We start from the raw sequence: 26,821 nt of genomic DNA, 5'->3' as shown, positions 1-26,821 counted from the left end.
GGCCCCCACTCATGTCCCCCTGCCCACAGGCCCTGACAATCCTCAAGCATGTGCCTCATGGCCAGCCACCACAGCCCAAAGACACAACCAAGTATTACATGAGCCCATGATACTACTCCAATGGAAACAATGTAAATCAACACATGTGTCTCACACACACACAATGGTTGCAAGTGAACCTGAAAACCTATATCATGACATGCATGAAAACAATGAGATGAAACCACACATTGAAGAATGAAAAAGTCCAAATAATGTATTAAAAACAACAGCAATGGCAATCAAAATTAACCAAAATACACAAGTAAAAAAATAACAAAATTAAGCTGGCTGTCCCTTTTCAAATTAAAATCAATAAATGATAATCCAAAAAAATATCTTCCAAAGTTCAAGTCCATGGAAAGGAAATGAAGGGAAAAAAGAAATAGAAAACCATTGCTCCATGGGAAAAAATATTCATAGTAAAAAAAATATCCAAATCCAAAGTCCAACTATATACAAAGTATTCAGGGTCCATCATCCCAAGAGAAGAAATGAAACCTACCAAAAAACCTATCTAAAATGGAACTATATACAAAAGGTGGAGCAGTGTCCGTCGACTCCAAATAAAAATAAACTACAAAGGAAACCTATCACTAAATAACTATATACAATGGCGGCGGGCCAGTCCAGCGGCTCACTTAGTGGTGTTCCGGGCCAGGGCATCATCGAACTCCTCGTCTATTTCCCAGAGGCGGTCCTGTTCCATGGCCCCGAGGGTCCGCAGGGACGCCGACATGTTCACCTCCAACTCCCTGTGGATTGCCTCGAGGCACTCGGCCCGCCTCAGGGCCCTCCTCATGGAGTTCTCCGCCCTGACCATCGTGAGCCACGCCTCTTCCGCCCGCCGCTGCTCCGCATCTATGGCGTGGCCCAACCGCTGCCACACGGAAGACACTTCCCGTCCAGGGTCCTCCTGCCCTCTGGCCGATGCCTGCCCCTCCGATGTTGAAGGCCCCAAGCTATCGTGGCTCCCACCTACAGCCTCCTGCTGCTGCAGCTGCTGCTGTCCATGTGCCCTGTCCGATGTTGCCTGCACATCCTCCTCCAGCTGGGGTGCAGTGGGTTGATGTGGGTGGCTGGACGTCCGACTCCCGACTGTGGCAGGGATCTGTTGTCCACCAGCCTGGCCGCATGGTCGGAGGCAGCTTCACAGGGCACCCAGGTGACACATGGGTGGGAAGATGGCATGGAGGACGACTGGGGCATAGTGGGTTCTGTGGAGAAGGGGGTCGGAACAAGGTCCAGGAAACGGAGGAATCCAGCCCTGGTGAGCTGTCCCAGTGGGTCAACGCGGTCAACGAGCCATGCGAGAAGACGTGCAGACTCATTATGAAAAGACTGCAGGTCAGCTCGCATGGCCCGTTGACGCAACACCACCCCACCCTGGACAGGCTCAACCTGGTGCAGGATTGCCACATTCGCAGGGTGAGGAAGGCCAGGTGTTGTAAGCCAATCCTCTCCCTGAGAACGGGTCTGGAGGTAGGCATCCCCGCTGGTGCAAGATGATGCAGTGGCAGGAGCAGGGACAGGATTGCACACAGGCACCTCCGTGGCGGCCTGTGCTGCCTCCTGTCCCTGATCCTGCACTGCACCACTAGCACCAGTGGAATCCCCACCTCCACACCCCGCCACTGTCACTTGCACGGCCTCCTCCTCCACCAAACCCCCCACCAACCAGGATGACTCCGTGCCATCTTCCTCCGTTGGGCCCTGTGGGGTCCCAGCTGCCCCTTCTGCTGCCGAGGAGTCCAACTCCAACCTCCGCCTCTTGGACCTCCCCTCGGCAGCTACGGCCTGGGACGCGGCACCGGACTCCTCACTCCCCGACGAGATCACAACCTGGGAGGGGATCCGGGCCTTGCGTCTCCGGCTGGTGGTGCGACCCCTGCCGCTGTGCTCCACAGCACCTTCTCCGCCCTCTTCATCAGTTGACGCTGCAGACAGGGAGAAAGAAAACACAGGCATCAGGGCACTGTAAAATGGACTTATACACACATGACAGTTATACATGAGTGGCATTGGTAAACCTCAGACATGGCATCACAATCCCCAACACACATGTCATTTCAACTTGCACACATGAGCCATACCACAGCCATATTGCAACAGCCAGCACGATCCATTCACATACAGCAGCATGAGCAGCCAAAGGTCATCCATACATCACATGCAACATAGGGAGTACACTACACATGCACACACAACACCAAACTTGCATGCATGTGTACACCTCTGCCAACTGTCGCAGTGTTTTGATCAACATCCATGTCACACCTGATAATCATTCCTCCACATCCTGTGCCATGCAAGCCCACAAACACAAGCACCATCCATGTGTCACACATGAGACCCCTCGCATGTGTCACCCTCACGGCCCTGTACACCCCCCCTACTTGGCCACATAAAAATACATGTTCAACCTGCACACTCCTGGCACACCACCACACGCACAGCTTACAATCAGTATGCATGTACACTTACCGCTCGACTCCAGACGGGTCTGCTTCTCAAGGACCTGGATGTGGAGCGCTGGGGATATGCGTTCCAGGACCCTCATCTGATCTTCCGACAAGTGGCCCCGGCGCCCCTTAGCATCCGCTGCCGTCAGGAGGCTCCGGGCCTTGTTGGGGGTCCTGGACCTGAAGTCCTCCCAGCGCTTCCTGACACGTTCGTAGTCGCGGACTGCCACCTCCTCCGCGTTGATGGCAGTCACGATGTCCATCCAGATCCGAGTCCGTCCTTCCTTGTCGGCGCGCAACCTTCCGAAGAGGGCATCATACTGCCCCAGGACATGCTCCACCAGGACACCAATTTCGGTGGCAGTGAAGCTGGTGCCCCTCTGCCTCCTTGGCCGGGGATTGCCACTGGTGCCAGATGTTGCAGTGCCCGACATGGCAACCCCAGAGGCAGGAGTGGGTGGGCAACTGGGTCCTGGGGCTGGGCTGTGGGGCGATGGAAAAGCAGTCGGGAGTCTTCGGTTCCAGCAGGGGTGGTCACAGCAACAGCACCCCTGGCTGATGTGCAGGCAGCAAATGGCAGGGCACGTGGGCAGCAGGCAGTCAGGCAGCAACAGATGGCAGGTGGGAGCGTGCTCAGGGCTCTGGGGGGCAGTAATTTGGCCTTCTGGGCAGGAGCGTGGTCTTCCGTGTGTAAACGCGTGGCCAGCTTGATACGGAGTGATTTTGCACGTGAAAATCCAAAACGTCTGCGTGTAATTCGAGGAAAGGCCCTTAGCGCGTAAACGCGTCAACAGCGTATGCGCGTCTATGAAGTCACGTGCACGTTGAATAGGGCACACGTCCGAGTGTCAAAGCGTGTAATTGGTGGAAATGGCCTTAGCGCGTACACGCGGAAGTGACAAAGCGTGTAATTGGTGGAAATGGCCCTACACGCAGAAGTGACAAAGTGTGTAATTGGTGGAAATGGCCTTAGCGCGTACACGCGGAAGTGACAAAGCGTGTAATTGGTGGAAATGGCCCTACACGCAGAAGTGACAAAGCGTGTAATTGGTGGAAATGGCCCTAGCGCGTACACGCCGCGTAAGTGACGCTGGACGTGTGGGCCTGCATAAAAGGTACGTGTAGAACACCATTTCCTTGTACATGCTTTTCGTGGAGAGCGAGTGGGTGAATTCTGTACTTCTTGTCGTTTCACACGCGATTTACTTCACAGCGTTTCAAGTTCATACTCCCTGTTACCTCTGACAGCTTTTTCTCTTTTTTCTCTTTTTCTGGTTTTCATGGGCCTGTTCCCTCAAACAGTGTTCCCTTCTACTGTTGTCCTGTCTCCTCAGACAGCGTACAAATCTTCTTTTGGCGGGGGTGTTGCCAACCAAATGCGCTTCTTTTTCACGCTCTTTTTCCTGGCAGACGGTGAGTCACGCACGTATCTAACATCTGTGCTTGCCCCGTGTGTAGCCTACCCCTTCAGAGGTCATTCTAGGCTGCGTGTGACACGCATACGTTCATTCTTGTGTTACTGGGTGCCACAGCGTAGTGCAGGTTTTTTTTCCGCACACGTGGTCTAGGAGGGGTTGCCTGCATGTCATCTCCCTTTTTTGGGCTTCCTGTGCGTTGCGTGACCCGTCATCTTTCCCCAGGGGTCACATTCAGCCTTGCTAGAGCACTAGGGTACAGTTACCATCTGGTACCCAACCCCTTTGACCCCCAATTGCCCAGGACAATAGTTTACAGCCACTCCCATACACACATTAACATCAGTGCCATGGTTGGGAGGCGAGGATTCCGTAAGGGTAGCAAAGGTGGACGAGCCACAAGTGGTGGCCGTGGTGGATCCGGTAGGGGACGTGGTCGTTACTTGCAGGGTGACCCTATCCCCCCATGTGTGGAGGACTAGTCAAGGGCACCCATAATCCCCACCCCTCTTCCCCCCCTGGTTGAGGCTGATGTGGCTGACACCAGCCATGCTCAGCCCTTGTTGGACCAGCCCATTGTGGCACCAGACCTGGCTGACTCCATGGCTGACTTCCAGGTCAGCAGGCCTAGGACACGTGCGCTGGTGCACGTTGATGTCATCAGGCCACGTGGATCAAGGGCAGCAAGGTCATCTGCTGTCCCAAGTAGGCAGGGTGGAGAGGCTGCAGGGGCAGCTGCGGCTCCATCCACCCCAGCTCTCACACACCCAGCCAAGACAGTGTCGGTCCTAGTCCATCCTGCTGACATTCCCCCTGACACCATTACACTTGAGCCAATGCCTGCACCAACTCCCATGCTGAGTGTGCAATCCCACACTCCTGATACAGAGTCCACCAGGGCTCCTGCCCCTAGTGTCCAGAGCGGCGCAGGACACTCAGGATCACCACCACCTTCCAAGCGGAAGAGGAAGTGTGCTCGTCCGGCACAGGCTGATGCCCCAGACACGGCTACACAGTCCGGCCCGTCGAGGAAGCCCAGCTTCACGGATGCCGAACTGAATGCACTTGTCGAGTATGTGTCCGCACATGATAACGAGATGGTCATTGTTGCAGGATCCAAGACCACACCTGCACAACGCCAGGCACACTGGCAGACCGTTGCGGACATCGTAAGTGCCCTTGGAATCGTGAGGCGCACAGCCAATGATTGCTATAAGCGCTGGAATGACCTAAAGCGCAGGGCAAAGAATAAGCTGGCCTCAAGTCATGCCGCAACTCTAGTGACTGGAGGTGGGTCTCCAGTAGAAGACATGGAATTCACTCCACATGAGTCAGTCGCTGGGACCTACGTCACGGAGGAACAGATCCAAGGCGTGGGAGATCTGCCTGATTATGAGGCATTGTCCGGTGAGTGCACATGCATGTGTGTGTCATCCATGTGCATGGTGTGTGTGTGAGGGCTTCTGTTTGTGTGCCAGGTGAGGGTGTGTGTGCCTGAGTCGTTTGGGTCACCCATGTGCTTCATGCAATACATTCTGCGCAGCAGCATTTGGCCATAGCAGTATCCTTTCTGCCAACAGTAGACATCTAGGCCAACAGCACGCCAGTTGCCCTTGAAGTGTCACCTTGCCACAACATTGTTGCTTATTTTTCTCTGTTCATTCAGGCAGATTGTTTGCATTCCACCACTTTTACTAGGCATTTCTCAGTCCTGAAGTCATATGTCTGACATGGCTATGGTAAAGTGGAGTGACTTTGTTACCTGGATATCATTTGTTCACACATGTCCCTGTGCAATCGGACCATTTTGGATTGGCAGCTCCAGGTGAAAAATCAGACCTGTTTGAATTAGAAAAGCTATTACATGCGGGAACTGGACTGAATGAATGAATAAGTGCTGCCCTCCTCTCCATCTTCACTCAATAGCAATGGTACATGCCATCTGTGTGATGGCATGTGTATTTCACCTGGCAATCACAGGCCAATGTGTGATGCCACTGCCAGGCAGCATGCAGAAAATGTGTTCATCTTCCAGCTTGGTGTCATCAGTGTGTGCCATTTGCCTGCCCTTCATACGCAGTGAGGGTGCATGCATGGGAGGGTTTTAGTCATGTGGGACATGTGTCAATCAAGTACTGGTTCTCTTGCTTCTCAGCCCTCATAGTGTGCCATGGTGCTAATGCCTGTTTCTATTTGTTTTCTTTTATGTCTTTGCAGGGGAAGACGCACCAGATACTGCTGGGGTTGTGGAGATGGTGCAGACCCAGGAGGGGTCCGAGGACCGACCGACCACCAGTGAGGGACGTGGTGTGGTGGTGGGTGAGAACCCACAACTGCTGCAGGTCGTGCTCTCAAGGGGTGTCTCTGGCTGCACCTCCCCCGAGCTGTACTCAGGTGTTGATTCGGATGATGAGACCTACGTGCCGCAGGTGAGTGTTCCTGGGAGGGATTCTGTTCTGTCCTACCCACCTGCACCAGGGTCAGAACCCTCAATGGGGATGTCAGTGTTGGCAGCTACGCCTTTGTCGGTTACGGATGCAGGGTCACACTCCGCGACATCTGATCCTGTTCCTGGGCCAGCAGACCAGAGGGGGAATGCAGTCCTGCAGCCTGAGGCAGTGCCGGCACAGCAAGGCGCAGTTCGCCTTGCCCCAGACAGGTGTGGTACCCACCGACGTGGTGGCCGTACGCCACCTGGCAATACCGCATGGGAGCAATCCATTTACGGTATGGCAACCCAACAGGCAGCATCATCAGAGATGATGGCTCAGGCCATGGATAGGGTGGCCACTTCCATTGTCCCCCCCGAAAGGCTGATGGAGCGACTACAGCAGGCAACCGACTCCATCTGCCAGTCACACAGGGAGGACATGTTGGCGTCCAACAGGGACAGGCGGGCGACACTGGCGACTCTGCAGGAAGCCATCTCCATAGAGTCCCATGGCCACAGGGAAGCCCTGAGGCAGGAGCTCCTTCACCTCAGGACGACTCTTGTTGAGCTTGAGGCTTCAACAAACCGAAGGACAGAACAGCAGCTGGAGCGTCTCACCCGTACGCTCTCAGCTGAGATGCAGGCAAATAGGGCGGAGGTCCAGGCATCCCGTGAGTTGTTGCATGGGGACCTCCGCACACTCATCCTCCAGAACGAGACCTACCACACCCGCATGCTTGCAGCCATGGAGGAACAGACTAGGGCCTTGCGTGGGCTGCCTCCCATAGTGCAACCACCTCCTGATGCAGCTGCACAGGGTGATAATAGCGACAGCAGTGATACTCCCACAATAGGGTAGCCGTGTGGGCCATGAGCCCATGGAGGTGTTTTTTTTTCCAAGATCCACACAGGTGGGTTTTGGTGTGCACCCTGTCCTCGGACCTCCTGGGTGGCCTCCCCAACCCCCCTGGGCCCATTAATGGCCATTTTTGATTTTTTTTTTTTTTTTTTGTTTTCTTTATTTATTTTTTTTTGGGGACAATGTGTTGCCTTTCGTGGCTCCTATGGGCATAAGCTGCATTGTGGCTGGGCACATGCAGGCTTGTCATGTATTTGGTTCAGATGCTTGGGTTTTTGTCACACACACCCCTCCTGCTTCCCGTTTCCATGGGCTTGCAAAGGGTGTGCCCAAGTGAACTTGACGTACATGGTGACATTGGACTCCCACTACATGTGTGGGTAGTCTAGTCAATACTGTGTATACATTCCTAGTGCATATTACTGTTGTGTTGTACACTGCATGTTGCATTGATGTGTAACTCATCATCCGTGTGTACCTCCTAATTTGCAGGTCCTTTCCTCATGTCTACACAAGGCCCTCTACTTTGGAGATGGGGTCCATGTTGGCAGCAGTGCACCTACAACTCTACATGGCGGCAACACTGTGCAGTTGGAAGTGGTGGGAGTGCAGGCATTTCCAGGTGGTGAGACTACTAATTCCTTACATTTGTAATGTCATGTTAATGGTAGTTTTGAGGGTCAGTGGCTGATAAGTGTTATTGCTAAATACCTGCTCAAGTGTGTTGTTGGTCCTGCATTACTGTGAGCATTTCAGGTGTCGCGAGTTTCAATTAGGGACACTGTACATTGTGAAACTTGTGTCATGTTGTGGGGATTACTTTGTTTACCTGCACATAGCATGACATGGCACGGTGTGTCGTGTGGCGGTGCTGGGGATGGGTTGGGTGACATGGCACTGTCCTTATGTTGCATTTTGCAAGTGGGTATTCATTTTAGCTGAATGTGTTTTTTCACAAAAGTGCATTGGTGGTGTCTGTGTAGGTAGGGATGCACACATTGTAACACTTCCAGGTGAACAATCTCAGGCTGATATGGTTTTGACGGTTGATTCTCCAGACATTCAGGATCAGTGTCAGGTTGAGTCATCATTGATTGTCAGATGGAATGTGCCAGGGCAGTGTGCACTCCACAGGGGTGTGATTTCTAGGTGAAGTAATTAGCCACTAGCTGTGTACGGGCTGCCTACCCCGTGCCCTTACCCCTCCCATGCGCAGCGGCCGTGCATGTGGTTGGGGATGTGGGGCCACCACCATGTCCACGGCCAGGCCCCGGCGTGTTGCAACGTTGTGCAGGACACATGCTGCCACTATGATCCTGCACACTACTGGGGGAGCGTATAACAGCTGCCCGCCAAAATGGTCAAGGGAGCGAAAGCGTGACTTAAGCACTCCAAATGTGCGCTCCACTATGCCCCGGGTTGCAATGTGGGCTGTGTTATATCTTACCTCGGGTGGCGTGGTGGGGTTCCGAATTGGCGTCATCATGTGGGGGCTGAGAGGGTAGGCACTGTCCCCTGTGGAGGTGGTGATTGGTATCATTGGTGGGGTTGTGACCTTGCTCAGTATCTGACATGCATGCATGTGCAGTGGCATTCATACTCACCAATCAGCCATGTATCGCCATGCCGCCCAGCTTCTAGGTCCCGGCTTAGGGTGGACATTTGGTAAATGAAGCTGTCGTGGGTGGACCCGGGATAGTTGGCATATACTGAGGTGATGATTCCCTTGGCATTACATACTACCTGCACGTTGATGGAATGCCAGTGCTTGCGGTTCCTATAGATGTGCTCAGATGCCCTGGGGGGACGTAGAGCCACATGGGTGCAGTCGATGGCACCTAGCACTTTGGGGAATCATGCCACACCGTAAAAATCCAGGGTGGCAGCATGCATTTCTGCAGGTGTTCTGGGCAGGTATATGTGCCTGCGGACTGATGGGCGTGCAGTGATGATGTTCAAGACCTGGTGTAGGCAGCGTGACTGCGTGGCCTGTGACACCCCACCCACTATGGCACTTGTCCGCTGAAATGATCCAGTGGCTAAGAAGTGCAGTACATTGAGGACCTTCTCCAGGGGGCTGAGTGCTTAGGAGCACAGGGTGGGTGATGTGAGGTCATCTTCCCACTCACTCACCAGGTCCAGTATTATGTGTGGTGGAAACCTGTACCTCCCATACACCTGGTCATCAGGCATCCCGAAAAGGCTGGTTCTGGGTGTGAATATTCTGGCCCCGACTATCCTCCTCCTCCTCCTTTGGTAGCCCACGGCCACTGCTGCTAGGAACGGTATATTCATCCTGGCGTCTGAGCTTGTTATTTTGTTTGCGCGCAAATTTATGCGTCGCGGGTCGACATATGCCTGCTTCCTACTGCGTACGTGTTTCTTTGCGCGTGTTGTAGGCGAGCGTGTGAAACTTCCCGCGCACCCCTGAAATCCAGTACCCAGGCCAATAGCGTGTGGAAATTCCCGCGCACCCCGGTATACACCTGCGCTGATGTACTCGCGTGTGAAACTTCCCGCGCACCCCTGAAATCCAGTACCCAGGCCAATAGCTGGAAATTCCCGCGCACCCCGGTATAAACGTGCGCTGATGTACTCGCGTGTGTAAGTGCCCGCGCACCCCTGAAATACACGTACATAGGCCAATCGCGTATACGCGCACTTTTGTCCAATTACACGCGATGACACTCTGACGTGCAGTCTTTCCACGTGTGCTCCGTCATCACGTGCTATGAGGGAAACACCCGTGCGGGTCACGTCACAGACACGCTTACGCGCTGAGGGCCTTTGGTCCAATAGAATCGCGTATGCGTGCTGACGCACTTACGCACTAAGGGCCTTTCCTCGAATTTCACACTGACGTGCAGGATTTTCACGTGCCAAATCACTCCGTATCAAGCTGGCCACGCGAAAACACACGGAAGACCACGCTCCTGCCCAGAAGGCCGAATTACTGCCCCCCAGTGCCCCGAGCAGCCTCCCACGTGCCATCTGCTGCTGCTGCCTGCCTGCCTGCCTGCCTGCCTGCTGCCACCGTGCCCTGCCATTTGGTGTCTGCACATCAGCCATCTGCAGGGGTCCAGTTGCTGTGTCCACCCCAACTGGAACTGAAGACTCCCGACTGGGATAACATCGCTCCAGAGCCCAGCCCCAGGACCCAGTTGCCCACCCACTCCTGCCTCTGGGGTTGCCATGTCGGGTACTTCCACATCTGGCACCAGTGGCAACCCCAGGCCAGAGGGGCAGAGGGGCACCAGCTTCACTGCCACTGAAGTTGGTGTCCTGGTGGAGCATGTCCTGGGGCAGTATGATGCCCTCTTTGGATCGTCCCGCGCCAGCAAGGGAGGACGGGAGAGGATCTGGGCCGACTGTGTGGTTGCCATCAACGCGGAGGGGGTGGCAACCCGCGACGTCCAGAAGATCAAGAAGCGCTGGGAGGACTTGAGGTCCAGGACCCTCGTGAAGGCCCGGCGCCTCGTGGAGGGGGGCCGGGGCCGCATGAGTTCCATCCAGATGAGGGTCCTGGAACGCGTACGCCCAGCGCTCCACGCCCAGATCCTTGAGAGGGAGACCCGTCTGGAGTTGAGCGGTAAGTGTCCAAGCATTGCTGTGTGAGACAGGGCATGTTGCGGTGTGCTGGTTGTCTGATACTTGCCTGTATGTGTGACATAGGCCATGTATGCATGTATGCGTGCAGGGACATCATGGTAATGCATGTGCGACCAGTGATGTGTGAACCACATGGTTGCTGCATGTGTTTAAATGCCACATGGGGAGCCCTATGCAGATTTTACACATGAGAGCATGCCAGTCTCTGTTCCTGGACATGGGTGGGAGTGAGGGATGGGTGCTGATGCCAGGTACATATATGGTAACCATGTCTGTGTGCCTGACCTGCGTGTCTGTGACTTGTGAATGCCATGGATGCATGATACATGTGTGTGACAATGCACAGATTCACTGATGCAGCCTAGTTACCCTTGTATCCGCTGTGTTTGGGGTGTATGAGGCCAGATGGATGTGACTGAGATGAAGTGTGTGCATGTGATAGGCATGACCCATGATGCATGTGAGTTCCATATCATTGTATGTTTCAAGAGTCCATTGGACATGTATGGAAATGTCCATGGCATGCACCATGCCTGTTACTGTGTGTGTTTTGCCTGGACTGACCCATGTGTTGTGGAGGGACATGATGGAACTGTACTTTGACAGTGGTACTCATCTGCTATTGCTTCCTGTCTAGGGGACCATTGGACAGTACCCTGATGCTTATGTTCTATGTCTCCCTCTACGCAGCGGCTAGTGAAGAAGAGGGCGGAGACGGCGCTGTGGAGCAAGGCGGCGGGGATGCCCCCACGGCTGCAGCGGAAGGGGTGGGTGAGCCCCCACAGGGGCCTGCTACGGTGGAAGACGGTGAGGAGCCATCCAGGTTGGTGGTTTCCACAGAGGAGGAGGAGGCCGCCACTGAGGCACACATGGGGCCTGGTGGGGGCATCCCTGCTGATGCAAGTGGTGCAGTCCAGGGGCAGGGGCAGGAGGCAGCACAGGTCACCGTGGAGGGGCCTGTGCATGTCGCTGTCCCTGACCCTGTGAGTGCACCACCATGCACCAGCAGGGATGCCCCGTCCCAGGCCCGTCCGCAGGTAGAGGGGATGTCCATGTCACCTGACTCCCCTCCATCTGCGGACGAGGGGACCCGTGTCCGTATGGAGAAGGTCCTGATTGGGGTTGCGATGCGCGCGGGTGCAATTCGTGATGGCGTGCGTGCTTCCCGGGAGGAGCACGCACATCATCATGAAGAGCACCGTGCCGACGTGGCCCAATTGGGATCTTCCTTGTTCGGGGGTTTCCTGCATGTGTCGGCTAATCTGGCGGCCCTCTCCTCCTCTGTGGAGGCTATACGCCGGTCGTTCTCCTTGCCGTCTTCCGGCCCAGATGCCACCAGGGCCCCCTGTGGACCTGCCCTGACCAATGCAGCCAGCTCGGTGGGGATCCGATCCCTGCCACAGTCGGGAGGTGGAGGTCCAGCAGGGGTGGACACCACAGCAACTGTACCCCAGCAGATGGAGGATGTGCCGGCATCATCAGGCAGGGCACGTGCACGACGGCGTCGGTGGATTCCATCAGCCTGGATGCCGTCATGCTGGCAGAGGCAGTTGCGTCGGAGGCAGCAGCAGAGTCAACGTGGGAGGCATCATGGCTCGGGGCCATCAATATCGGAGGGGCAGGCATCGGCTGGAGGGCAGGAGGACCCAGGACAGGAAGTGTCTTCCGTGTGGCTGCGGTTGGGCTAGCAGATAGGTGCGGAGCGGCGGCGGGCGGAAGAGGCGCGGCTCACGATGGTCAGGGCGGAGAACTCCATGCGGAGGGCCCTGAGGCAGGCCGAGTGCCTCGAGGCAATCCGCAGGGGGTTGGAGGAGCAGATGGCGTCGTCCCTGCGGACCCTTGGGGCGATGGAACAGGACCGCCTCCGGGACATAGACGAGGAGTTTGATGATGCCCTGGCCCGGAACACCACGGAGTGAGCCGCTGGACTTGCCCGCCGCCTTTGTACATAGTTCTTTAGTTTTAGGTTTCATTTGTTTCTTCTTATGATTTGGAGTCGACGGACACTGCTCCACTTTTTGTATATAGTTGCATTTTAGTTAGGGTTTTTTGTAGGTTTCCTTTGTTCAGTTGGGCTCATGGACCCTGGGATGTTTTGTACATAGTTCTTCATTGGATTGTTTTATTTTTTTATTTTTGATTTATTCTCCATGGAGCAATGGTCTTTGCATTTATTTTTATCTCTCGGATTGATTTTATTTTTAATGTGACTTTGAACAACATTTTTTTGGATTTGGATTTGCAGTTTTGATTTTTTTGGACAGACATGCAGCTTATCTTTTTTTCATTGCCATTGTCGTTTGTTTAATTTCATTTGCATTCAATTTTTTTTAATACAATTTTGTTTTCATACTTCACTGTGTGGTATCATCTCATTGGTTTCATGCATGTCATGTTGGGTGTTTTCCCATTCATTTGCAACCATTGTGTGTGACGGACATGGGTTCATTTGCTTTATGAACATTGGGGGTGTAACATGTAATTTCCTTTTCCATGTGGGTGAATGGGTTACTTGGTAGGGCCTTTTGGCTGTGGAGGCTGACCATAATGCACATGATTGGAGATTGTGAGGACCTGGGTGCAGGGGGACATGAGTGGGGGCCTGGTGGAGGCTGCCCCTGGTGGCTGGGGGGTGGGGGTGGAGGGAGACATGAGTGGGGGCCTGGAAGAGGGTGCCACTGGATGCTGGGGGGTGGGGGTGCAATGGGACATGAGTGGGGGTCTGGTGGAGGGTGCCCCTGCACTGCTGGGGGGTGGGGGTGGTGGGAGACATGAGTGGGGGCCTGGCGGGGGATGCCCATGGTGGCTGGGGGGTGGGGGTGGTGGGAGATATGAGTGGGGGCCTGGCGGAGGGTGCCCCTGGATGCTGGGGGGTGGGGGTGCTGGGAGACATGAGTGGGGGCCTGGTGGGGGCTGCCCATGGTGGCTGGGGGGGTGGAGGTGGTGGTAGACATGAGTGGGGGCCTGGTGGAGGGTGCCCCATGACTGCTGGGGGGTGGGGGTGCAAGGAGACATGAGTGGGGGCCTGGTGGAGGCTGCCCCATGACTGCTGGCGGGTGGGGGTGCAAGGGGACATGAGTGGGGGCCTGGTGGAGGCTGCCCCTGGTGGCCGGGGGGTGGGGGTGGTGGGAGACATGAGGGGGGCCTGGTGGAGGGTGCCCCTGCACTGCTGGGGGTTGGGGGTGCAGGGGGACATGAGTGGGGGCCTGGTGGAGGGTGCCCCTGCACTGCTGGGGGGTGGGGGTGCAGGGGTCATGAGTGGGGGTCTGGTGGAGGGTGCCCCTGCACTGCTGGGGGGTGGGGGTGGTGGGAGACATGAGTTGGAAATGAGTGGGGGCCTGGTGGGGGCTGCCCATGGTGGCTGGGGGTGGGGGTGGTGCTAGACATGAGTGGGGGCCTGGTGGAGGGTGCCCCATGACTGCTGGGGGGTGGGGGTGCAAGGGGACATGAGTGGGGGCCTGGTGGAGGCTGCCCCATGACTGCTGGGGGGTGGGGGTGCAGGGGGACATGAGTGGGGGCCTGGTGGAGGCTGCCCCTGGTGGCTGGGGGGTGGGGGTGGTGGGAGACATGAGTGGGGGCCTGGCGGAGGCTTCCCCTGGTGGCTGGGGGGTGGGGGTGGTGGGAGACATGAGTGGGGGCCTGGTGGAGGGTGCCTCTGCACTGCTGGGGGTGGGGGTGCAGGGGGACATGAGTGGGGGCCTGGTGGATGGTGCACCTGGATGCTGGGGGGTGGGGGTGCAGGGGGACATGAGTGGGGGTCTGTTGGAGGGTGCCCCTGCACTGCTGGGGGGTGGGGGTGGTGGGAGACATGAGTTGGACATGAGTGGGGGCCTGGTGGGGGCTGCCCATGGTGGCTGGGGGTTGGGGGTGGTGGTAGACATGAGTGGGGGCCTGCTGGAGGGTGCCCCATGACTGCTGGGGGGTGGGGGTGCAAGGGGACATGAGTGGGGGCCTGGTGGAGGCTGCCCCATGACTGCTGGGGGGTGGGGGTGCAAGGGGACATGAGTGGGGGCCTGGTGGAGGCTGCCCCTGGTGACTGGGGGGTGGGGGGGGGTGGGAGACATGAGTGGGGGCCTGGTGGAGGGTGCCCCTGCACTGCTGGGGGGTGGGGGTGCAGGGGGACATGAGTGGGGGCCTGGTGGAGGGTGCCCCTGCACTGCTGGGGGGTGGGGGTGCAGGGGGACATGAGTGGGGGCCTGGTGGAGGCTGCCCCTGGATGCTGGGGGGTGGGGGTGGTGGGAGAAAAGAGTGGAGGCCTGGTGGAGGGTGCCCCTGGATGCTGGGGGGTGGGGGTGGTGGGAGACATGAGTGGGGGCCTGGTGGAGGGTGCCCCTGCACTGCTGGGGGGTGGGGGTGCAGGGGGACATGAGTGGGTGCCTGGTGGAGGGTGCCCCTGGATGCTTGGGGGTGGGGGTGGTGGGAGACATGGGTGGGGGCCTGGTGGAGGGTGCCCCTGGATTCTGGGGGGTGGGGGTGCAGGGGGACATGAGTGGGGGCCTGGTGGAGGGTGCCCCTGCACTGCTGGGGGGTGGCGGTGGTGGGAGACATGAGTTGGACATGAGTGGGGGCCTGGTGGGGGCTGCCCATGGTGACTGGGGGGTGGGGGTGGTGGTAGACTTGGGTGGGAGCCTGGTGGAGGGTGCCCCACAATGCTGGGGGGGTGGGGGTGGGTGGGAGACATGAGTGGGGGCCTGGCGGAGGCTGCCCATGGTGAGTGGGGGGTGGGGGTGGTGGGAGACATGGGTGGGGGCCTGGAGGAGGGTGCCCCTGGATGCTGGGGGGTGGGGGTGGTGGGAGACATGAGTGGGGGCCTGGTGGAGGCTGCCCCTGGTGGCTGGGGGGTGGGGGTGGTGGGAGACATGAGTGGGGGCCAGGTGGAGGCTGCCCCTGCACTGCTGGGGGATGGGGGTGCTGGGTGACATGAGCAGGTGTGCAGGGTAGTCCCCTGTGGTGTCGGCTGCCTGCAGGGGCCGTGGAGGGTGTACAGGGAATACCTGGGAGCACACAGCCAAATCGTGTGTAGAATTTCCCGCGTACCCCTGTCATACACGTACCCTGCCAAATCGCGTGTGGGACTTCCCGCGCACCCCTGAGATCCACGTACCCAGCCAAGTCGCGTGTGGAAATTCCTGCGCACGTACCCGGCCAAATCGCGTGTGGTACTTCCTGCGCACCCCTGAAATCCACGTACCCTGCCAAATTTCGTGTGAGACTTCCCGCGCACCCCTGAGATCCACGTACCCAGACACATCGCGTGTGGAAATTCCCGCGCACGTACCCGGCCAAATCGCGTGTGGAACTTCCCGCGCACCCCTGAGATCCACGTACCCAGCCAAGTCGCGTGTGGAAATTCCCGCGCACGTACCCGGCTAAATCGCGTGTGGAACTTCCCGCGCACCCCTGAAATCCACGTACCCTGCCAAATCGCGTGTGAGACTTCCCGCGCACCCCTGAGATCCACGTACCCAGAAAAATCGCGTGTGGAAATTCCCGCGCACGTACCCGGCCAAATCGCGTGTGGAACTTCCCGAGCACCCCTGAAATCCACGTACCCTGCCAAATCGCGTGTAAGACTTCCCGCGCACCCCTGAGATCCACGTACCCAGACAAATCGCGTGTGGAAATTCCCACGCACGTACCCGGCCAAATCGCGTGTGGAACTTCCCGCGCACCCCTGAAATCCACGTACCCTGCCAAATCGCATGTGAGACTTCCCGCGCACCCCTGAGATCCACATGCCCAGACAAATCGCGTGTGGAAATTCCCGCGCACGTACCCGGCCAAATCGCGTGTGGAACTTCCTGCGCACCCCTGAAATCCACGTACCCTGCCAAATCGCGTGTGTGACTTCCCGCGCACCCCTGAGATCCACGTACCCAGACAAATCGCGTGTGGAAATTCCCGCGCACGTACCCGGCCAAATCGCGTGTGGAACTTCCCGCGCACCCCTGAAATCCACGTACCCTGCCAAATCGCGTGTGAGACTTCCCGCGCACCCCGGAATACACGCACACGTTATTTTTCAGTCAGCGGGTGTCCGTTTTTGTGGGTACCCCTTTGCACGTCATTTCTCCTGGAGGGCCACAGTATAGGACATTCATAATGGCTGTATATAGGTGCTATTTGTTGGCGCACATTTATTACAGGCGCAGAGACGCTACCGCCTGCTTTCTTGTGGCGGTCGTGTTTGTGCCTGTGCGCTGGTTTGACCGTGCACTTTTTTGCCCTATTCAATTCCATGAATACGGGTTGTAGGCGAGCGTGTGGGCGTTCCGCGCACTTGCACCCTGTACTTCCCCCGTGACGCCCACATTTTGGCAAGTTGTTCCCCATTCCGAGTGTTACGCCCCGTGTTCCGCCTACTTTTGTTGTGTGCGCTGCGCTATGTGGCCTGTGCGATTTTCGCTGTGACCTGGCGCACGCCGTTAGATGGCCTGTGCGCCAACGTGCGCCGCGTACTTTTTTAGCGCACATCTGATGGTTTTCTCGCGCATGGCCTTCCATGAATCGATGTGCACTGCTTTTCGTGCGATTTTCGCACTTGCACTGCGATTTTCGCTATTCCACTGCGAATCGCACGTTTTTGGGCACTTGCGCCACGCTAATTATTCCATGAATCGGCCTGTAAATGTTTTGGCTCAAAGTCCACCCAATGTATCCTTTTGCCCAGTGATTTCAGGACACACATACCCTAGTTAATAGAAGTCGTCAGTAACTAAACCTCCATGCTCAACTCAAGACAAATTCAGGTGACTATCCTGGAGATCTTAAAAAGTTTGACAATACATTTCACAATAAAATATGAGTTTTTGAACTCATGATGCACCCTCTATTTTGTCTGTCAACTCATCTTTAAAGAAAAGTTTTTTTTTATGGCGGGATGTTAAGGCACTGCAGCATGTTTTGGTACTTTGGGTATTCAGGGACCTTCTTTAGGTAAACAACAATTATGTTCTATTTTGTTTTGTGCTTAAGAATCCCCTTCTAGTGGTATATATCATAGAACCAAATCCATTTAGTCAATTCAACTACCTTGGGATTAGAAGATGCCTTAATGTTCATACAAATGCAGCTCCTTCACCCGATGAGTGTTAATCCTTTGACTAACCTTATAACGTATATTTACACCCTAATTTCCATAGGAAAGCATTGCAGTAACGGCAGTTAAAGGATTAAGGCTTTTAAATTGTCTCAAATTTAAACTAAATCTGTCTGTACGGTACTGAATAGCCCACATCTACCATTTGTATATCTTGTCATTAGTTCCCCACGAGTAATAACGCTCCAGACCTTGGCACTCCAGTGTGAAGGTATTAATACCTTCTGATCTCCCATGTTTCCTGCTGCTGCACCATTTTCTGTCCGAGTATACCTAGGAACAGAGAAATAAAAAAGGCGAACAAAAGATTTAGAGGGTATGAATTCATGAGGCCTTCTAAATTATTAACACCAGCACTCGTGTCTATTCCCTTTTGCTGCAGGCATGTCCCTAAACAAAGTGCCCTTTGTTAGCCTTTGTTGCTCTCTGGAGAGACTCATTTATTAAATAGTGTATGACTAGTCCTTTCTCTTTTTCCAATCTCTGACGAGAGGGTCCACAAACTATAATGGGACCTACAGCCTGCCGAAGAAATCAGCCTCACTCATTTTTTCTGAAGATGCCAAAAGATGTGATTTTTATTCATTGACATGCAAGTCAAGGTGTGCAGTGTAGCAACCCTACCAATCCCACCTTACTACCTTAACCGTCCTTGCAGACTCGGTATCTTACTGCACGCAAAGTCCGGGTATGGTGACCTGTAACGGGTGCAAGGGAGTAAGGGTCCGTATGCCCCCCTATACATTCTGCATGAAATAAGTCTATTTGCTCATCCCATTGCAGGGAGACGTCTCCCTTGTCTTTCACTGACGACAGTAGAAGGAAGCCATTGGATGACACATTCAGACACCATTTTGTGCCACTTTAGACTTCATTTTTGTACTAGGCCACACAATGATCTCTAAAAAGCTAAAAATGTCTTCTCTCCCTTCATCCATCTCCGCGCACAGCCAGCCCCGACAGCCCCCACCACCTCCTCCCCTGTCTAAGCCACACCAGCCCAGTTCTCACGGAAACTCAGGCGCGAATTGTTGCAAACAACAAATGTATTCTTTCTCTTCTCCTGAGCTCACTGCCCTGTGTGTGACTGGGGCGAATCTTGACCTGTGTACTCATCCGTCTCCACAAACCTGCTCCTGCTCCTCCAACCCCCACCTTTAGAAATTGTTGCCTGCACAACCTTTTGCCCCTCTATTCTCCTTTCATGTAGCAGTTGGTCAGACCCTTCCCCACTGGCCACCCTAGATTGCCCACATATAACTAATCTCGTGTGATCATATATTCTTCATGGGTTAACACCTATCAATCCATTTGTTTGAACCATGAGGAACCAGGGTGAATACATCTCAGATTGAAACCCCTAGACAGGCCATCTGGCAAAAAGGACCACCGCACCCATGACTCACAAAGGTCTAGGTTAAGAATGTGTATATGTTCACTCACGATGCACAGGCAAACCCGCATTCTGGTCCAAATGTTATGTTTTACATTACTCTTAGCATGTCAATGATTACTGTGTAGTTTAGATTATTTAGAACAATCGGATCTTCTGGACCCGGCCTGACCTTCACCCCTCCCAGATGAGCCCAGCTGACCCACGTGCCACGAGAAGTAACAGCTCTGCCCCAACCAATAAAGCTGCACAAGCCCAGTATGGCCTATACTGTAACATTGTAATGCACCAATGGACTTGCGATATTCATCCCTATACTGTTTGTCACCGATGACGAGAGTTGTGCATAAAGATGTGTTTTTTCTGTATTGTTGGCAGAGCAGCTCTCGAAGCAGCAGAGTCCTCTGCGTGCATCATTTTACCTGATAAACCTTTGTTTAACTTGCATTCTTTCTCCTGTTCTCATTCCCTACTGGAGTGTGTCCATTTATTCTGAGATTGGGATTTGTATTTTGGGGAATTACCGCCATCACTTGGTGACCCTGAGAATGTGATTGCTCTGAAAAGAACCCCGTGCTCTATGGCAAGATCTGGGGCACCCCCATCAAGACCACCGCCACCTACGGCTGACCAGTATTAAAATGCGAATGCCCCTGAGCAGTTCCGTGGGTCCCGGCTTTGCAAATACCCAACTGCTCACCGGAGCCAGGTATGGCTTGATTGGAGGGCGGCACCCCGATTGTGGGTAGACCGTGAACGGAGGCTCTCGGATCACCACGGTCACATGAGTATTGATTGCAAGCAGAATTAAAGGAGGGAAAATTAATGGGGGAAGGGTCAGATGAAAACAATAGGGGATGGCCTGTGAGTAGGGTTGTGTGCGAGTAAGAGTGAGTGATTGTTGATGAAAGTGTTTTTCTTCTTCATATAGCCATTAGGTTTTCATATAAGGTGACAAAATAAGAGGAGATACAGGAACCTAGCTCTGAAAGGGGGTGGACGGCAGCGCCACATAGCACTGTCTCGACCAGTGCAGGTTTATAAGTGAGAAAAAAGAAATAAGTAGGAGTCTTGAGTAGACTCGGAAAATATTAGTAATTAGTTCTCTTTTTTAGTGTTGGTAAATATTCTTTAGAGTTCTCCACAGGAGAGTCCAGGGTGGAGTGACTGTGAGGTGTGAATGAAGGAGAGAATTCAGTATTGTTGAAAAAGGATTGGGGCCTAAAAAGTTAGCCTAAAAATACATGTTTTATGTTCTCTGTTGTCAGTAAGGTTTTCCCGTTGTCAGTAAGGTGTGTCAGTCTGTCAGGTATGTTTGTTCAGTGGTTTATGTTTCCATGGTTTTCTGTTTTCTCTATGACATGGTCAAAGCCAAATAAGGTAAGTGAAATACACACACACACACAAACACACACACACACACACACACAAACACACAACAAGACAGTGGAAAGAAATTATGGGAGCGGATACACCATTCCTGCATATTTGCCTAAAACACCTCCCCTTATACAGTCAGAAAATAAAAAAGTATCATGACCAATGGCTGACCGAGATTAAGGGGGAAGGATCATCTCATATATGGCCAGAACGAGGGTCATTTGATAAGAGGGCGTTGGATCTAGTAGCAACATATTTAATGGCCAAGTATAGAGGAAAACAGCTCCAAAATAGAAGGGAGGTACTGGATCTCTGGAGGATGTTTGAAGAAACACCTCCCATAAATAACAAGGAAAAGGAGTTACCATCTGTAGTGGCCACAATCCAGGAGGGATGAGTGGGAGGAAAGGAAGGAGAGGAACCAAAAAAGTTGTACCCATTCCTGACTAAACCTGCTGAGGGGTATAGTGACCCATTGTATTTGCCCCAACCAAGTGCACCAACCACACCAGCAGTTGTACCCCTCTCCGTATGACGCTAAAAGCCCATACAGCCCAAAAAGCTCACGCTCCCAGCCAACATAGCACACATCACTCGAAATATTGAAGATCACATCCTCAATACCCAAACGGAAATGTCTCGACTAACAGCCCTGTGTGAAGTAACACAACTGCTGCAAGGGGGAGGAGGGCAGACACCACCACCGCCACCATTGAGAAGCAAATCCATTATAGCAAATGAAAGTCCGGGGATTTCCTCTTCCGCATTGATAGTACCCCAGTTAAGGGAGTGCGAGAAGGGCAGGAAGATGATCAGGTAAGTGCGGGACAAGGTAGTGTGATATCCGACAGGGAAGAAGAATGTTGGAGTGATATCGATGAGTACGAGGAAGGAGCAGTGGGAGGGGGCCTACAAGTACAGTATCTGACCCTGCAGGTGGGAGGGGAAGAAGCAGGGTGGCAGGGAAGGCTTAAGAGCAGGATGAGGAGAAAGGCACTGGCAAAAAGCAAAGGAACAAAGGTAGGTAAAGGGAGGGGGAGGTCAAATCTGAAGATGCCTCTCATTCACAAGGGGGTGGGAAGGCCGCACTATGTGCCTTGGGCACTGATGGACAAAACACATTTGTTGAAGTCACCCCCACTTTCGGGAGGGGCAGGGAAATGGATATATGCCTTCGAGAAACACACTGCAGGGGTTCCCTTGGCTACAAGGGATGTGAGAGCTTGCTAGTATCTGCAATAGGTGATCAAGCAGACGGGGTGTGGGTAAAAGCGGGGTTCCTGGGAGTAACAATGGACTGTGATCAGCACAATGGGGCATAATTTAACAATGTGAGAGCACAGGTGTGTATGCACTGCGGAGAACCTTCCCTGACACCCCCAATTTACACTCAGTGTTGCAATGCACAATGGGGGACGATGAAGATGCTGCACAGTTCTTTCTTTGGGTACAGGATATGTGGAGAGCATAGACAGGCACCTCTCTCCCGAAGGAGGAGCAGAAGGCCCGAGATAAAATTGCTTCGATAGAAGCCAAGGGTTGGCCAGAAATACAAAGCATCATAGTACACCATTGTAGGAGGATCAAAGACAGGGAGAAAGAGATTGCACATAAAATATTGGCAGACGAAGCAAAACTCATGTAAAATAAGTTGGTGAAAGTCGCAGCAGTAACAGCCGCCCTCCCTGCAGACAGGCAAGGAGACAGGGAGGAGAAGCCAATAGCAATACAGGGTAGGATGGCAGCCACCTGGGCAGCGAACGGGCAAGAACATGGGCCGGAGAGGAGCAGTACGGAGGGACCCAGTGGCAAGGAAGACCTGGAAGAGGAAGAGGTGGGTACCAGGGACAAAGAGGGGTATACGAAGGACAAGGACCCCGAGCAGGGGGACAGGGAGCATGTTGGTCATGTGGGAGGTGGAGCCACTTTGCGAGGGAATGTCGCACCCATCCCATGGCCATCCCCACCACGGCAGTCCCTATGGGTTACCTATGGGAGGTTGCAGACAGGAAGAACAGGTTGACACTCGCTTCACACAAGAGCACGGAACACCACCACAGGGAACACAACAACGAGTACACACACAGTACCCCTTTCACCACCACTGCCAATGGTGCACCAGCTCCGTTCCCAGGAACAGCCATGGTTGGGGAAAACGTCTTCTCTTTCCCGGGGACAAACACACACCCACACTAGGACAGCCCACAGAGAGCACTTGCGTGTTCAGTCCTATCAACTACCCTACGTCCAGACGAGGAACCACTGGGCAGAGATAGGAGACATACAGTTCATCTTCATTGTGGACTCAGGAGCGGAAAAATCTTGCCTAATGGAAGGCCGGTTTCCGCTGTCGGGCAAACATTTGGAAACACAGGGATTCTCTGGGGCAGTAGTCACAGTTCCATACACCCAAGATTTGGATATAACGGTAGTGGGGGAAACAGTGCGAGCACCCCTCTTGTATCACAAAGACTCGCCAATAAACCTGCTAGGGAGGGACCTCCTTAGTAAGCTCAACATGACCATCTCTTTTACTGAAAGGGGCATAGTATGCTCAACTCCGGAATGTGCCTCCTCCGGCAATGCTATTGATGAACACAATAGCAAATGAAATAGCAGTACGAGCGGTGCCCAGTAACCCAGACATGTTTGTGTATGGGATACAGGTCTTGGCAAGAGCTGTACCTGAAATAACATGCGAAGAGTGGAGAATACCTTCTGACTTTGTTTTCCACCCCGTAGCTGCCTCCAAAATATTACCAGGTACCATCCGTCCCAAGATCTGCAGGGAATACAAGTATCAGCTGGACGTATTGTAGTAATAGGGCTGGACACGCACAGATGTGAGTGGCAATCACGGTTATGCATAGACCCAAACATAGCGCTGCGCAATGTGACCAACGAGGAACTGTTCACTGACAATGACACTGATGGGGAGATAATAATGCAAATATGCATGCCCTGTGATATAATGGTCCAGCAACAAACAGTCCACCAACACATTTAATACCGGGGAGTTGGTGTACGAGCAAAGCTTTGTAAGGAGATTGAAATCTCCAAGATTTCATGGCCCTTATGAGGTAATTTACTGCACCCTTTCTGCAGTAAAGGTTAAGGGCCTGAAACATTGGATACACCTCTCCGATGTTAGAAAAGCACATGACAGTATAATATCAGAAGGGAACAGCCAAATGTGCGAGAGGCAGCTGAACCGTGAAGGGAATAAATGATCCGCAAGAAAGTTACGTGAAAATAATCAGAAATATGTAAAAGTGTGTGTATATATATATATATATATATGAAGAAGTGTGTATAAAAAGATATATACATATATATTACGTGGCCACAATAGTGGCCGTGTAGTTATGGTTAAATTGCTAATCCCATAGGAAGAGCACTTTTTGGCCGGCTTATAACTTCACTCACCCTGGACGAATCCTCACAAAACTTTGCAAAAAAAAGTGTATGGCCCACTCTGAATATTTGTTTGGTGAGGTTTGGTTCAGGGGGGGCAAAGTTTAAGGGGAGGTCCCAAAATGTATTTTTTTCCCATAGACTGAATGGGGAAAAAAACGTTGCTCACGCCTACAGCCCAAACCGCTGAACAGATTTTCACCAAATTTGCGGCAGGAGCAGCGGCTTGGTCCCAAAAGCGTGCTTTTGTAAATTTGGTGAAAATCCGTCCAGTAGTTTTTAAAAAAATGACCAAAAAGTAGGTCACAAAAAATTAGTGGTGTCTATGTCCGGTCCGCGGACACACTTCCCTGTTCGCTTCTCGGACAGTGTCCTGATTGGCTAATCGGCTTGCGTCATGTCCACGGACATGCGATGTGTTCGCTGATTGGGTGGTGAGGAGCGTGAAGTGCGTAAGATTTTTTCGAAACGCCCGCCATCTTCGATTCGTGGACAGCGGCCGATGTCCGCGGACATCACGGTAAAAACATATGAAAAAACACAGCATTCCACTTGTCAAACTTATCAAATAATCACTGGGGAGGTGAGGGGTGATGAGGATGGGATGGGATATGACTGCAAGAAGCAGAAATAACAGGTGTTTTTTGCCGCAAAAGTCTGCGAGCAGTCCTGTGAAAGTTCGCAAACACCTTAGCGTTACAGGGTTGGTGAAATGCAGTTCTTGGGTGGCTTATAACTTTGGCGCCACTTGATGGAACTGCATGTATATTCCTGGGCTGATTCTGAGTGAGTTTGCAAAGTTTGGTGGGATTCTGTCATGAGAGGGCAACATTAGAGGGGGGGATCCAAAATAATGTAAAGGCTTATAAATGAGGTGCCATTTGACAAATCCTCACTTAATTTGGGAAATTGATAATACATTTAGATATGAATGTTTTTCCGAAGTTTAGTAGGATTTTGTGAAGAGGGGGCAAAATTAGAGGGGGGGTCACAAAATAATGTAAAAGCTTATAAATGAGGTGCCATTTGACAAATCTACACTTCATTTGGCAAACTGATAATAGATCAAGATATACATGTTTTAGCGAAGTTTGGTGGGATTCTGTCGAGAGGGAGCAAAATTAAAGTGGGGGTCCCGAAATATTGTAAAGGCTTATAAATGCGGTGCCATTTGACAAATCTACACAAAGGTTTGCAAAAAGATTATAGGTCTAGATATAGATGTTTTCATAAAGTCTGAATGGATTTTGTCAAGTGGGGGCTAGGTTATATTACGATTGTATGTGCATACATTTGACACTTTTGAAAAAATAAAACATGGGTGGATTTCCAGCAAACTTGTGTAAGGAGCATTGGCAAGGACCTACAAGCATGGATTTGCAAATGTGCCAGTGTTTTATTATTTGACAAGTGTCATAATGTAGCTACAAAAATAGCAGTATACCTTGGTGACTGAGGGGTAGCCTGTGGCCATGGGCAGTGGTCAGATTGTCCGGGTCATGGAATAAGGTCATGATCCGGACAATCTGGCTACTGGCCATGACCACAAGGGACAAAACATAGGATTAAAGTGGCCATGTACACCTGGGACTGGCTTTGTGGTGAAGTTATTTCGAAATTAGGATAGATATGAAAGGGAAGAAAAATGTGCTTGTGGTAATAGGGTCATAGGGTTCTCTTTTTGCCTTCTGCAGGCTGTTATGGAAAGCGAAGCGGGGCCCTGTATGGACCCCTCACCTTCCCTTTCCATGGTGGCCATCCTGGAAAAGGATTTTCCTTCGTACACCGGGACACGTAACAATAACAAATGTCTACATTGTTTCACTTACTGTACTCACATTGTTTTACATTTATTAACCTGCATTTAATGTACCACACACTGTATTACATGTATGCACTAGTCTGTGACAGGTAATGTAACGAAGCTTTGAGAATTCTTGTACTGCTGCGCCCAGCTGCCCATGGGCTTGGTTGCGCATCATTAAATTAATAAACAAACAAACAGACGCCGCAGGCATCCCGGTGTTGGAAGATAAATCCTATTTTTTAGCACCCCGGGTTCCCGCTTTGGGAACCTTGGGTGCTAATGGCCTTCATCCCCCATTTCAGGGGCTGGAATGGGGGGGATAATGTTTCGGGGACCTCGTTATCCACCCTTACTTCGCTTGAGTTGATAACTTGGGCTGCTGAGCCGGTATCCACCATTCCAGTCCCTGGAACAGAGGATGAACGCCACAATATTTCCATTAGCATAACACAAAATGCAAATGGAATTGTTGGAAAATCTTACTTAGTCTATGTACTTTACTGAGAAATATAAAGTAGATGAAGTCTATACATTTTTTTTTAGTTCTATTTTATAACTGTGAAAGGTGGTTCCTAAAGGAATATGTCGTTTGTTGTTTTTGGATGTATTTTTTTTTGGCAGGAGAGCTGAGAACGAATGTGGGGAGGGAAATGAGGGAAGAGCAACCAAACACTAATATGGAGGGGTAGGTGGACAAGGGAAAATGTTGCGCGTGTGTTATTTCTAAGTTAGGGGGCACTGTTTCTCAGGCTCCTTGATTAAAGCAGTGGTGGTGGCTCTTGGGGAGGAAGGATGGCATAAGCTTATGCCATTTTAAGATAAATAGCAGTTTTGCTAAAAGTATGTACTGTGTACTAGATTGTTAATGGATAATGAGTAGGAATAGGTGTTGGAGCTGTGCAATGGAAATTTT

Source organism: Ambystoma mexicanum, chromosome 2q (genome assembly GCF_040938575.1).
Source record: "Ambystoma mexicanum isolate Mex_15411 chromosome 2q, UKY_AmexF1_1, whole genome shotgun sequence".
NCBI classification, from domain to species: domain Eukaryota; kingdom Metazoa; phylum Chordata; class Amphibia; order Caudata; family Ambystomatidae; genus Ambystoma; species Ambystoma mexicanum.
The sequence above is the reverse complement of the archived record's forward strand: the minus strand, read 5'-3'. Positions refer to the sequence as shown.